This window comes from Phodopus roborovskii, unplaced genomic scaffold, assembly GCF_943737965.1.
Source record: "Phodopus roborovskii unplaced genomic scaffold, PHOROB, whole genome shotgun sequence".
In the NCBI taxonomy this organism is placed as follows: Eukaryota; Metazoa; Chordata; class Mammalia; order Rodentia; family Cricetidae; genus Phodopus; species Phodopus roborovskii.
In genome coordinates this window covers 1,711,778-1,725,939 of record NW_026126613.1, presented here as the reverse complement: position 1 = coordinate 1,725,939, position 14,162 = coordinate 1,711,778, and the positions used below count along the sequence as shown (strand labels likewise).

At 42.5% G+C, this 14,162-nt stretch overlaps 1 protein-coding gene across 8 annotated transcripts in view; it reads right to left on the bottom strand.

Moving 5' to 3' along the window:
* The window catches only part of Plagl1 (PLAG1 like zinc finger 1), a 41,756-nt gene extending 30,875 nt beyond the window's left edge, over window positions 1–10,881 (bottom strand). For 3 of the 8 annotated variants that reach the window (XM_051206158.1, XM_051206155.1, XM_051206161.1), the window contains exon 1: window positions 10,734–10,881. The gene's annotated coding sequence lies outside the window, so the exon portion shown is untranslated. Of the gene's footprint in view, window positions 1–10,725 lie in introns of all 8 variants that reach the window. The other 5 variants (XM_051206157.1, XM_051206154.1, XM_051206160.1 and 2 more) reach the window with 2 other exon arrangements.
* Window positions 10,882–14,162: the final 3,281 nt, after the last annotated feature.

The following is a 14,162-nucleotide window of genomic DNA, read 5'->3' as shown; positions in this document are numbered from 1 at the left end:
CTGCATCATAAAGGCGAAAGCAGCTAATCTCCTCTTCAACATTTTACTGGATGACACAGGTACAGACAGAATGAGTCCCTGAGACCCTCATAGCCCTTTGTCAAAGGGCAACCCCAGGTGAGAACACATCTAGAGACCTTACTGGTCCAGACATAATTAAGGTTAGATGAGGCCAGAAGGGCAGGGCCCTACTCCAAATGATGAGTGTCTCACTGGAATCACAAGAAATGAGAGAATGACCATGTCATATACATACACCCCCCCCCAGAGGGAGGGAGTCCACACAAGTTGGGGGAAATCACCAAACCAGAAATTAAATTCCACGATACCTTGGTCTTGGCCTTTAAATGTCTATAGATGTGAAAAAATGTTAACTTCATTGTTTAAATGACCCTGTCCATGGTCAATGTTGTTAGCAATGTGGCTAGACTGGAAGAAAAATCACCCCACCCCACCCCCAGCAGAGACAGTGTTTCTTGAAAATACACAAGACACAACAATCTTAAGTTTCTATCTTAACTTCAAAAGATGTGAATGATCATATTATTACTAAAATGAGTACAAATATATTAAGAGTATGCAATTAAAAAAAATCTTCCCTTTTCCAAATAATTCTATAATAATAGACTAATGCTGCTAACAACCTTTTTTTGGTTTTGTTTGTTTGTTTGAGGCAGGATCTTATGTAGCCCAGGCTAGCCTTGAACTTGTTCTGGAGCTTAGGGTAACATTGAATTTCTGCAGAGGTAAGCCAACACACCCAGTGTAACACTTTTAATGTCACTGAAACTATTTTTAATTACCATGAAGAGTTCAAATTTACAGATAAATAATTGTAACTTCTTTTCTATTACACTTTTTAATCAGTGGGCAGGAGGAGGCATACCATGGCACACATGTAATGGCCAGAGAACACATGGCAAAGTTACATTTTTGCCTTCCACCATGACCCCAAGGTCAAAGTTAGGTCATCAGGATTGGTGGCAGCCATCTTTACTCACTGAGCTAGCTTCATGGCCCTTGCTTTATTTTTGAGACAGAATTTCCCTATATCACCGAGGCTGGCTTTGAACTACTGATCTCCCTGACCCAGACTCCTAAATATTGGGATGTACAGCAAAATCCCAAGTTCAACAGAGTATTTTTAAGGACCCGATGTGAGAAGTCCATTTTCATGAACTCAGTCACTTAAGGAAAAACAAACAAACAAAAACAAAACCAAATAAAAAAAAAACCTATTACATATATTTTTTGTGTGTGCATGTGTGTGTGTGTGTGTGGTGGGGCACACAAATGCCATGGTCTGCATATAGAAGTCAGATGGCAACCTTTGACCATGTAGGTGCCAGGGATCAAACTTAGGTCACCTGTTTTAATGAAAAGCATCTTTACTCACTGAACCATCTCTCCAGTCGTGAACTCATTCACAAGTTCTTCTAATGTAGGACTCTGCACATTCACAATTAGGTCAGAGGACAACCTGCAGAAATTGCCTCTCTCTGAGTTGTGCATCTAGATGTGGTGCCGAGTTTGGGTAACCAGAGAACCACCTGAGCTTTCAAATCTGCTAAGCCTAGGCGATACTTTGCATTGACAAGGTAGCAACATGTCATCGTTCCAAAGAAAGCTGATAAATTCTACATTATCAGCATAAGCCACACATAAAAAGTTTTTTTTTTAAAAAAAAATCTTAAATATTTGCTAAAAGACAGCAAAGCAAAGGCAGAAATCCACAAAGAAGTGAGGGAGTCGGGCTGAAGGTGTTGGGGCTGTGGTGGAGGTCCCCCTAGCATTTCTGAGGTCTCAGATTTAAATCCCAGTGCCACAAAAACAACACATGAAAGAAAGCCAGTGTCTACTGGTTAGTCCAGGCAGCTAGCGTGGTCTCTAAGGGCCGCCTCCAAGCAGAACACTGGCAATGGAGGCAGAGGCACCTCCGTGTTTACTGTAATGGTCCTACTCCATAATTTCATTGATTTAGCCACTTATTTTTAGCACCAAGGTAATACAGCATAGACAAGCAGGAGCTGTCAAATCAGACAAACCAGTTTTACAACTTACTAACTCTATGGTGTTGGGCAAGTTTCTTTCTGCTGAGTTTCTTCACAAGTGGAAACAGGGGTAATACTACTTACTTATCTTGCAAAACCAAGCATCGTGGGTATTTAATAGTGGGAGCTATTTAGCAATAATGTTTTGTATGCTAAGTACCATGCAGGGTGTTTGAACAGAATCTCTAAGAACCTGGCTATCTGGAAATGACATTTAGATTAAAAATAAACAAAGAGGAATGGTGAAAGCTAACAATTTAAAAAGAACGATAGATCACAAATAATAGGGCTCTGATCTAGCTAGAAGGAGGATTACAGTGTATCCTTAGATTAGGACCTAGAAAGTTTCAGTTGAAAATTAGTTGAGGGGAACACATTAAAGGTAGGGGGAATGGCAAAGAATGCATCCATTGACCCAGAAGAGTGAATCTTCTGGAACTGGTGAGAGGTAAAGGTCACCTGACCAGAGAACTCACCCTAAGAAGTAGCACCTATGGGAGGCCAGGAAAGAAATCTGGGAGTGAGCGGGAGGGGTGAGGGAAAGGCTAGGAACAAAGAACGCCAGAATGTCTTAACACGTGGTCATCCCACGTGATGAGAAAGGAAGGAAGACATATAGCAGGGGACGTTACAAGGGCCGAAAGCTAAGGGGCTGGCAGGGATGCAAAACACAGAAAAAAGTTAGATAGCTTAACTTTGTGAACTAAACAGATGCATGAGCTTTCCCAAACTGGTATAGGTAGGGTCCATCTCTCAATATTCAAGGTAATTCTTACTGACTCCCAGAGTTCTCAAAGACATGAAGTCACTCAAAGCAGCAAAATGCACTGCCTGGCGTGGAAGTGCTCAAAACACTGTTGATGGGTGAATATATAGCAAAAACACTAAACACAAAAGTAAGAGATCCAATGCAATAAAGAGTAGACTTGCTTTCCCTTTCTGCACAGCAGGATTTGCCATAATTGTATGCCAAGTGTTGAATTTGTTCATGCAAAAGCTTTCTCTATCTCTAGCATAGCAAAAGACTCAGATAAAAATCACTCCAGAAAACCTGGAAGATTGCCATCTTGGTTGCTAAGCTCTTGCACAATACTGTCTTAGGAATCTATCATTCATTATGTCCTTTGCTATAGTCAAAGAACAGTTGCTTTATGACTCATGAGTACTACACTAGAAAGTATATTAAATCCCAATCACAGATATATGCCCAAGGTTTGCTTAAGAGCATAAACTGACTCGATGACTAAGCAATGCTTAGAATAAAGTAATCTAACGTGCTAAGAAACCAAAGAAGGAAAGAAAATGCATGGTAAACAACTCCCCAGCGTTATAATGTACACAAAGGGGGAGAACTAGAGATGAACGGAAACAATTGGGCTCCCAGAGCTAGTAGATTAGAAAATGGACTTTAATGAAAATCAGTTAACATTCATGTCTCCACAGCACTGAGCATTGGTGGGACATAGCACTCCCATTTAACTCAGAAACAAGATAAAAGACCCACTGTCACTCTGGCTAACTGATTGTCCTAGCCAGTGAAATAGCACAGAGACAAAAGAATACCACATGACCATCAGAGAGAATAATACATAAGTGCCACTTCTGAGAATGTATATGTCTATAAGTAGAGATCTGACATCACTTATGGAGCCATCACTAGCTGCTTTTAGAAAAAAATAGAAACAAAGAGAGACTTACATTGTAAGGATTAAAAATATCAAGAGTAAACTAGGCAAAGTATGCACATGTCCTTTATAAAGGACAATTTAGAGACTTTTTGTTTGTTTGTTTGTTTGTTTTAAAGGCAAGTGAGATGAATGGGTTGGTTCCTAGAGGATAGGGACCTTTCATAACCCTTATGATGTATTCTCCCAACATCCCAGGAGAGATCCCTGTTTTCCATATTTTGTAAATGAGAAAAACTAAGCTACAGAGAAGCTAACAAACAAGATACGTATGGGGCCAGGGGTGTGACATAATGATGAGAAGTATGACAGGAACCTCCCTTACTACATGGTTGTTTGTGGATACCGTGTGGCCCCGATATGATACAATGAGAAGGGTAAAAAGTATAAATAGCTTGTGATGATCTACACCCAAATCTATAACATCAGCACAACTGTGAAAGTATAAAAGTATAAATAAAAAGATAGTCTACAACAGTACTCTTCAAAAGTTCTGTTGCCATAGGGTGGAACCAAGCAGGGTTGTGACAACTGATGTAGTGTGCTCTGTGGCCTGCAGTCAAAGAGAACATTCATGAAAAAAACGGGCAATCTAAATACAGTCTATGGCTTAAAGTATTACGCCAATGGTAACTTCCTTTGGTAATTGTACAATGGTTATTCAAAATGCTAGCACAGCAAGCTGTGTAAGAATACTCCACCAGCTTGGTAACTCTAAAAAAACAAATCTATAATTTTATGTTTTAATGTAATTTGTAACTGGTTCAATTCAAGGTTTAAATGTACTTCTGTCGGGTTCCATTTTTCTTGCCCTGTTGTACAGGCAAAAGACCTCCAAAAAAATTTAACAGAAATTTTTAGACGAGACACCTTTTTAAAAATATTTTTCTCTTTGCATGTGGAATAATTGTACACCTAGGATACCCTCCCAAATATATGCACTACTCAAACAAGGAGAGAATTAGATAGAGTCACAAAATACAAGACACAAAAATCTACTATTTTCATATTGATCAAGATAAATGGAAAATAAAATTGGGAGAAAAACATAATAGCATAAAATACACATAATGAGCATGCATATATATATATATATGAAATTTAGTAAGGTGTAAGTTTCAGGTGAGTTCCAAGTTCACTGAGGGTTCCTGTCTCAAGCGCCAAGATGGAAAAGCAATTAAAGAAAACTCTTGATGTCAACCTCTAGCCTCTGTATTTGCCCACCTGATGTGTACAAACACACACACACACACACACACACACACACACACACACAGGGCGGGGGAGAGCAGGAGAATACTAGAGAGGCTACCATGCCAAGGGCTTTAGGTCTAGAAATGTAACTTAATTATAAAGTGTGTATCTAACAACCATGAGGCCCCTGTGTTCAATGCCTAGCACTCAGAAAGAAACTTACTGTAAATTATATTAAGACAGTGTGATATTAATTCGGGAATTGAAAAGTAATCTAAGTGGAAGAGAATAAATTCAGAAATAGGCCCAACCACATGATCTTTTGTTTTTCAATAAAGACTCTGCTATCATTCAATGAAAAACAGTTTTTCTGCAATTAATTATTTAGTGGTTGTTTGCCCATATGGAGAAAAAAAAAAGCATTGTCTTGATTCTGAGTTAACACATACACCAGGATCAAACAGAAATAATCCCAGGTCCACCATGAGAACTAAAAATGACTATCTTCAGGAGGAAGCCACAGGTAAGTGATCTGTGAAATCATTTATGGACAAGACTCATAGAAGCTTTATTGCCCCTTCCCCCTCAGAACACCCTGACAGACTGGACTTCATAAAAATAATATGCTTATTAAATGGCACCATTAAATAGCCAGGGTGTATGTAATAGAACACTTTCCTAGCCTGTATCAGACCCTAGACTTGAGCCTCAACACACACACACACACACACACACACACACACACACACACACAGACAGGTGGGTGGGGTGGGAGGGTTAGGCATATGGAAAACTAAATCCCAGAGGCAAAAAAAAAAAAAATTTGTAGGCCAACAAAGGTACAGGCCTTTAATCTCAGTACTCAGGAGTCAGAGGCAGACAGAGCTCCATGAGTTCAAGGCCAGCCTGATATACACAGGGAGTCTGAGGCAACCCAGAGCTTCACAGTGAGACCTTGTCTCAACAGATAATAATTTGTAAGCGTGTACCTGGTAAGTCTCCCTTCCAAAATATATTATGAATTAAAATGAACACAAATTTAAAATTGGCAAAATAGTGAAACAGGCACTTCTTCATAAAGAAATTGTGATGTCTTCCAGCACCCAGAGGCAGAGATGGGTGTTCAAGGCCAGCCTGGACTACATCCTAAATTCTAGGCTAGTAAGGGTTACATAGTAAGACCCTGACTCAAAAAAAAAGAAAGAAAAAGAAAAAAGAAAAAAAGAAAAAGAAAAAATGTAGATGCTATTCATTATAAGTACTTGTAGAAATGTAACAAACCTGTACAACGGCCATAAATTCAACTACTTGGGCTATGCAGATTGCGTGTCCCTCATCATTTGAGGTTAAAAAAAATCTTAATATACATAAAGATATTTTTGGAGTGGGACCCAAGGCTACATATAAGATGCAGTTACTTTTTGTATTTACTTAATTTATTTATAGTGCTGGGTATTGAATCCCAAGCCTCGGGGGTGCTGGGTATGCATGTACCTGGGTTTCACAGCCCCCTTCAGTTAAGTGTCATAGGCACCTCAAACATATAGCCTGAAGGCAATTTAATACTCTGTTTTTAATTCACTTGCACGTGACTGAGACTTCTCGTGTGCGGCCAGGTGTGGAATTTCCCACTTGTGGCATACTGGTATTCAAAAGCTCAGTTCAGATAGAGAGGCTTTAAAGATGAGGGACATTCAATCTGTATCCAAGAGACATATCTCCACCAAGAACATTTGGGGCTGGAGATATCCCTCAGCAGGTAAGAGCAAGTCCTGCTCTTGCATACACCCCCCAATTCAGTTCCCAGTACCTACTGGAACTCCAGCTCCAGGGGGATCCGATGGTCTCCAGCTTCTGCAGGTACCTGCACTTACCTGTGTGGAACCCGTGCAAACACACACACACACACATGCACCATTGAAATAAAGTAAATTCAATTAAAACACAGTAGCAGTTCAACTCGTTAGGGTCCCATATTGAAAAACAACTAAAATATTCACAAGAGCTAAAATGGCTGAAGTGTTTGAAATGCATGCTAATTATGTGGGGCGAAGGAGCTTGCTGATAATAGCCAGAAAGTAAATACCTTAGGCCTTGTGGGTCAGATGGTCCCACAGTCATAAACATGGGCTTTGGCCATGTTCCGATAAAAGTTGCTATATGAAAATAACGGGCTGGGATTGGCTAATGGGTCACAGTGTGCTAGTCCCATATATGAACGGCTCTCAAGAACACAATGTGAGCCAAAAAAAAAAAAAAAAAAAAAAAAAAATTAATGTCCACTACATTTTGAAGTTCCTGGTGCTGAAAGCAAGGCATTAGAGTCGGGGAAGGCAGTGCTCCAAGGAGCAGGGATGAAAAGGACGTATGACCTCATCTGGAGAGTGGCACAGGCATATACATTAGCATACTTCATCAGGCCACGCCCTTTATTTTTGCCTTTTCCGTACTTTGTATTTGCAAGTAAGCTGTAGCTCAATTTGGAGAAAAGGGCAAATCTTCTTTAACTAGATAACTAGATTTTTTTAACTAGATAAATAGAATATTGGTCTAAAGAAAGACTATTCAGAATTCAATGTGCCAGATTAAAAACCTGTGAAGAAGTTTAAACCATCTAATCGTGGTTCCTGAAGAACAGAACAAAAGTAGGTGTTTGAGGGAGAGTGAGATCATGGGTAAAAACTTCCCGGGCTTGAAAAGGAAATCCTAGGTGAAAGTGCCAAACACATGTGCACACAATACATACAAACACATGTGCACACAATACATACATTACCTCATCCAGAAAGCCTCTGGTTACACATTCTTTGTGATCACACAAGGAGCAATTAAGACCATAAAACACCCCTCAACAGTAAGCAAATCAGTGGTATTGACACTTGTGCTGACCGTGGTTCAAGCTAACAATCAGTAACAAGAAACGTCCCAAGCCCCCCACATTGGAGCTAGAGAGTGTCTCAAGACTCTCACAGTGAAAGAAAGAAAGAAAAAAATACCATAATGAAAACATGTTAAATTCTTAAAACAGAACCACATGCTACACATAAAGCAACCTTGCATAAAAAGCTCCAATATCTTCACATGGCAAATGGGTACAGAGCCCAGAAGCAAGCCCAGACTAATCTGAGCATCGCCATGGCCAAAGGGGTGCACCAAGCCCCTGGCACAGAGACAATTGCCTTCCCAGGTGAAAAAAGAATGCAGTTAATCTTGCGTTATCTTCACCACATAAAGAAAACATACGCATCTACACCCACACGTACATGAGCTCCATAACTGTGGACAAAACACAAACTGTAAACACTTTGAAAATCATTGTGGAATCAATTTCATTAACAGCCGAGTAGGAATTTTTTTTGTGTGTGTGGTTTTTTTTTTTTTTTAATCAAGACACGCACAGCACAAAGATGAATGTCTGTTTATTATCCGAAAGTTTCTCCAACCACGACCTGTAGCCAGAATAATGTTTCCCAAGAGAAAAGTGCACAATGTTGGAAATGTCCTGGCCTGTAGTGTAGGAGGAATATGTAACATAATAAAATAGAAAGTTACATGTGGAGGTTGAGCACTAGAAATATGGCCTGGGGGTCACTGAATAACTGAAATTAAATAAATACCACAACATGCCAGCATTTTAAAACTCAGAGTGAAGGCATACAAAGATTTCATGCTTTGTTACCTTTTTTTAGTATTTATGCTCCTCATAACAAAACCTCATTGGAGCTTAAATTGCTAAATAAAATATAATTTCCAAGTAACACCAAAGTTACTTTTAGAAAGCGCATGTTGAATGGTTTCAATTTTCTTGTAAAAGTACATTAAATATTTTAAGGCATAGAGAAACATATGATGGATTTAATGAACAGCATTGTGCCCACCAAAGAAATTATGAAATACATTGGTAATGCTGTTACGTTTCCTAGGTAACTCTCCCTGATCAAGACTCTTTATGACGCAATGGAAAATATGAGATTCCAAGCCCTGGATTCAGGCTGCTTCATTTTCTTTAGTATATTAGTGGGTGGGGGGTTAACATCTAGACCCCCCCACCCGTGTATCATTTAAATAGCAATTAATCCTGAAACGTGGCTGAGGGCAGTGCAGACTGGCCAGGAGATAAGGCACTTTCCAGCTTTATAGGCACCCTTAATGTTCCCTCATAGCCGCTGCCCCCTCCTCCTCCAGGGAGGTGACCATTAGCAACGCTGGCAGCATTAATTTACATTTTTTCCCTTTATGGTTTTTAATATCACCATGCTTCCCCAAACAATAGCTTTGCTTGCCAGGTTCTGAATTTCACATAGATGAAAGCATGCAATATTCAGTAACTTGTTTTTATTTTATTTTTTTCCTCCTCAACACTGAGGTGTCTGTGTGGAAACACAAATCCGCCTCATTTGCTGCTGTACCATGTTTCATTTTATGACTAGTACATAATTTATGTTTCCCGGTCAGACGGACATGAAGGCGTTTTCCAGCTCTCTGGTACTACACAGAAAGCCTTCTTGTACAAATGAAAATTTATCTAGGGCAGTGGCTTTTAAACTTTTTTGACCATGACTCATAGTAAGGAATGGCATTTTAGGACACCATTACACGTATGCGTATATAAAACTGGGGGGGGGTCATACAACAAAGACCCTCTGACTTGAGACACGTTCTGACATTTTCTCCGTTTGCGATTTTCAATTTTTTTTTTTTTTTTAAATCACTCTCTACTTAAATGGTTTCACAACTCACAAATAAGAGCTCTGCGTTTGGAACAACGCTGCTCTGTAAAGGGTATGCAGAGAGGCACGGACCGTGAGGTCGGGAAACGCAGATGTCAAATGTCGTCAACTCTGATTCCTGACTTAAAGGACCGTTTTCCTTTACTAGTATGTAAATTTCCCACTGTTTTTAGAGCAAAAGCCGCGAAACAACAGATTTTATCTTTTCATGCGTCACTAAAATATTAATCACTTACCATGCACTAAGTAAGCAGCCAGAGACGCCAACCCCAGACCGATGGGTTTACACGCAGAGGGAAAAGGAAAGATTGGGGGGGGCACACTTTGGGGAGCAGAACCTCGCCGAGGCCCCAGAGAGCTAACGGGAGGGGCCTCGAAAGCTGCCTTGGAGGGTGGGGTTAGAGAAAGATCCCTAGAAGAAGGATCTAAGCTGGGGCATTTCTATTTTTAATTTTTACTAAATTCTTAAACATCAAAGTAGCACATTTGTTACGGGGGAATTCCCAACATTTTCAGACCCCCCTTTTCGGTACAGAAACGGGAAACCCTTTTTAGCGTCCTTAAAGTTGATACGGGGATTGGAGAAAGGGACACAAGTTGCGCTCTGAATTCTCCCAGGAATTTTAGGATGCTTTCAAGTAGCTTTAAGAGCACAAGCGAAAACGCCCAGTTACCGTTAAGGCATCAAAAAATAACCGCGTTTCCACAAACGGACGCACATCACGTCTCTCCGACTTTCTTTTTAGCTTTTTTGTCGAGTTCGGAGCGCTGCCAGGTCTTAAGGACCGAGGCTAAGTGCCGCATACCACCCAGCGACGGGCGCGAGCGAGCCAGCCAGCTAACAAGCAAGCGCGCACGGCACGACCGTGGCGCTGGCTCGGTTCCGAGGGACCCAGACCCTTTCGCGGCATCCGTGGCCTCAGCTAGGAAACCCATGGTCAGAGTTTGTCACCTTGGTGCCCGAAGGACCCGAGACCCTGAGGTCCGCGCCGAGCGCGGCAACCCTCCCTCCCCGCGGCACTGCCGCGCCGCATCCCGAAGCACCCGGATCGGATCGCCACTTACCTACCTACCCGAGCCGGACTCCGGCGAGGCCGCTCCGCACGCAGCCTACTCGGCCATGACGGCGACCCGAAGGTGGCCGCTCTCCTCTCCGATCCCCTCGCCGCGAGCCCGATGCCCACGGCCGCGCCTCTCCGAGCGTCCTCCCGCCTGCAAGGCGAGTGAGGATGGAGAACGCCCCAGCCGCGACTATATAAAGGCTCGGGGCGGTCCCAGCCCCAGCTGAGTGACAAATGGCAGACGCCGTGGGCTTTGCCGCGCAACAAGCCAGCCAAAGAGATGGCTGCACGGACAAGGCTGCGGGAGGGGCCGAGAGAGGAGCTGGGCCCCCGGGTGTCACGTGGGGCAGAGGGCCCAGGGGTCTGCGGGGGGAGGACAGCCACGCAGCCCGCTGCGGTGACTCATCGGCTGTCTGCGCAAAGCCAAGGTCTCCCAGGTGCCGCGTTGGCGCAGGTAGTCTCGACTCAGCCCGAAGATCCGTGATGAGGGCTGATTGCGCCTGTCCCCACCGGGATGGATGATCCACCCACCCTCTGCCACATTGCAAACCAGAAACGTGTGTGTGTGTGTGTGTGTGTGTGTGTGTGTGTGTGTGTGTGTGTGTGTGTGCATGTGTGTGTGTGCGTACCATGAGCTGCAGCTTTCAGTCAGAGGCCGAAGAAACATAGTCCCTGCGTGATCAGGGGGACCTCGGTTGGTGTGGGGTTCTAACAGCTTTCAGCGTCAATATCCCAAGTCCCACGGCAGTCCTTCTAGAAACCACACTCCCCCTATTGACTGGGGGGGGGGGAGAGACAGATCGGACGCGATTTTTGTGTCCGTGAGCACGCATTGTTCATGTTTTAAAGACATTTAGAATATTTTATGTTGAGGTTTAAAAGAGCCCGAAGCGAATCCTCAGCATTTGCTTTCGCCCTTAAAGGAGGTCCGTGAGCGATAAGTGGCAAAAGCAAGGAACGCGAGCCGTTTCCGACCGGTTCAGTTTTACGGTCTCCTAAGTGGGGGAGGCGATTAATCAGCGGGCTCACTTTCTCCCACCTCGCCCCAGACTAATTTCCCACCGCCGCTTCTGTTGCTTCGGGCTCATTAGCAACTAAATGTGCGGTCTCGACGCTAGATTTAAAGGAACTCCAGGGTTGCTCCAAGCCTTTCCTGGATTACATTTATCTAGTGAAGGCAGCGGGCTATCTTTTTTTCTTAGGCCATTTTCTTAAGTGACTTACACGTCAGAGAAAAATATGCTTTTCTCTTTACATGTCGATTAAGAGGAGGGAAAGAAATAAAAAAACCACGGGTATTTTTAACACCTCACAGAACACGAAAACAATTTCTTCTCCGGTTTTTCTGTTTTCTTTTCTTTTTTTTTTTTTTTTTCTTTCTTTCTTTCTTTTTTTTTTTTTTAAGTAGGAGGTCTCACGTAGTCCAGCCTGGCCTTGAACCCCTGATCCTCTTGCCTCCGCCTCTTAAATGCTGGTTTTATATGCTTGCAATTCTGTACCACCGAGCTGCCTTACTGATGAAAGATCTCCGTGGAAAAGCCTGCGTAAGTGTTCCTCAGCAGTCGCTCGGTTTTTCTGCATGAATGCCTGAAGAATTATTTATCAAGAACCAAACAGCCTAACACCCCCCCACAACACTCCCTATATATCATGATCTTTCCGTTTTTTTAGTTACATTTGAGCTTAATATTCCGTTCATGTTATATCTGAATCAGCTTCCGATTTAGGACTGAGCGTTGTTTTTGTAGACGATTTTTCCTGTGAATTCTTTAGGCTTTAAGGCAAGGGCAGGTGAGAGGGGAAACAGCACACGGGAACAGCTCCGATTGGAAATACAGCTCGCCGGGGGCAACTCAACCCTCACTGGTGACTCCTACAGCCTGTCACCAGACCCTTCCTCATTAGAAACAGCCCCTTCCCATGAACTCCAGCTGGGGTTTTCAGTAGAATACAGCACCCCAGGAGGCGAGCTGAATAGCAGTATTAAGTGTTCAGTTTCCTGGACACTTCACAAGGATGCTACTGACTGCTTTCCAACGTGGAAGGTTTCTGTGACTTCTCGGGATTTAGTCTGATTTTTTTTTTCCTCCAACGTGTCTCAAAGCGGTGGGAAGACGATGGATATAGGTTTACTGTGGACACATGATGCTTTAATAAATCTTAGCTTTGCTATCTATTCTCAAATTGAACACCATAAAACTGCTGCAGATAAAGTGTATCTACAATCCCAGCATCCCCCAAAGGCCAAAACAGAAGAATAGAGAAGTTCAAGGCCAGTCTGCACTAAGTAGTGAGACCCTGTTTGGAGAAGTGGGGGGGGGGGGAGTGGCAGAATTTTTTTTTTCTTTCCTTGGTTATTTTATCTGCTATTTTCTTTCCCTTGGGTGGTCTAATTTGGACCTTATCCTGCTTTCCTGAAATATGCTTATACAGGAATCTCCCATTGATAATAAATCATATGAACCCTTTTTTTCTATTATGCTATTTTCAGCGTGCTTTTTTTTTTTTTTTTTTTAAATATGAATGGTTTCCTTGGTAGCTGTGACATCTAAGCTTTTCCCCAGGAACACAAGTCCCCAAAAGGTTTTAGGACAGAGGCTAAAGTAGGGACAAAGTGGGGTCTATACCACTCATGCTGTGCTGTGCTGCGCTGCATGGCTGCAAGACTGCATGGCTGCAAGACTGCATGGCTACGAGGCTGCATGGTGGCTTGCAGCAACTCAACAGTGCCATCAACTGTGTATTTTTTTTAAAGAATGACACATGGTATTTTCTCATGAAACCCTCTCATTTTTGAAACACCACAGACGTCAAAAGTGTCTCTCGTGGTGAAACCGAGCCATAGGGTCTCCACTGTAGTCCCTTCAGCAGTCAGAAAGTCTATAATTATTCTTTTTTTAAGTACTTCCAAGCATGGTTTCATTCCACAGACTCTTCACTAACTCTTAAAATGTCTTCATCAGTCAGGCATAGTGAATCTATGACCTCAGCCTTTAGGCAAGAGGGTTAAATATTCAAAGTATTCAAGGTCTCCCTTGGCTACCTAGTGAGTTCAAGACCAAACTGGACTACATGAGAAACTAGCAGGAAAACGAATGTTTCCCCTTACCAAACAAAAAGCAAGAAGATTGATGCTGAAGTGTACAGGACAATAAAATGTGTCAGAACCCGTCACTATCAGGCACTATGTTTTCCTGGGAGTAGCAGCTATGACGGTTCTAATATTTACACCATGTGAGCAGACAGTTGATACAAAATGGGAACACAATAGTCAAATAATAGGCGACAGTATCATTTTTCAGTCATGAAGAAAAGACATTGAGCAAAACCTGACATTCGCTCTTGAAAACAAAACGTTGAGCTATAGGGGACCTTCCTTGGCCAGCTAATGGGTGGGCCCGTTTCCTATAGCTGTCGCAATAAATTACCACAAATGGCTGG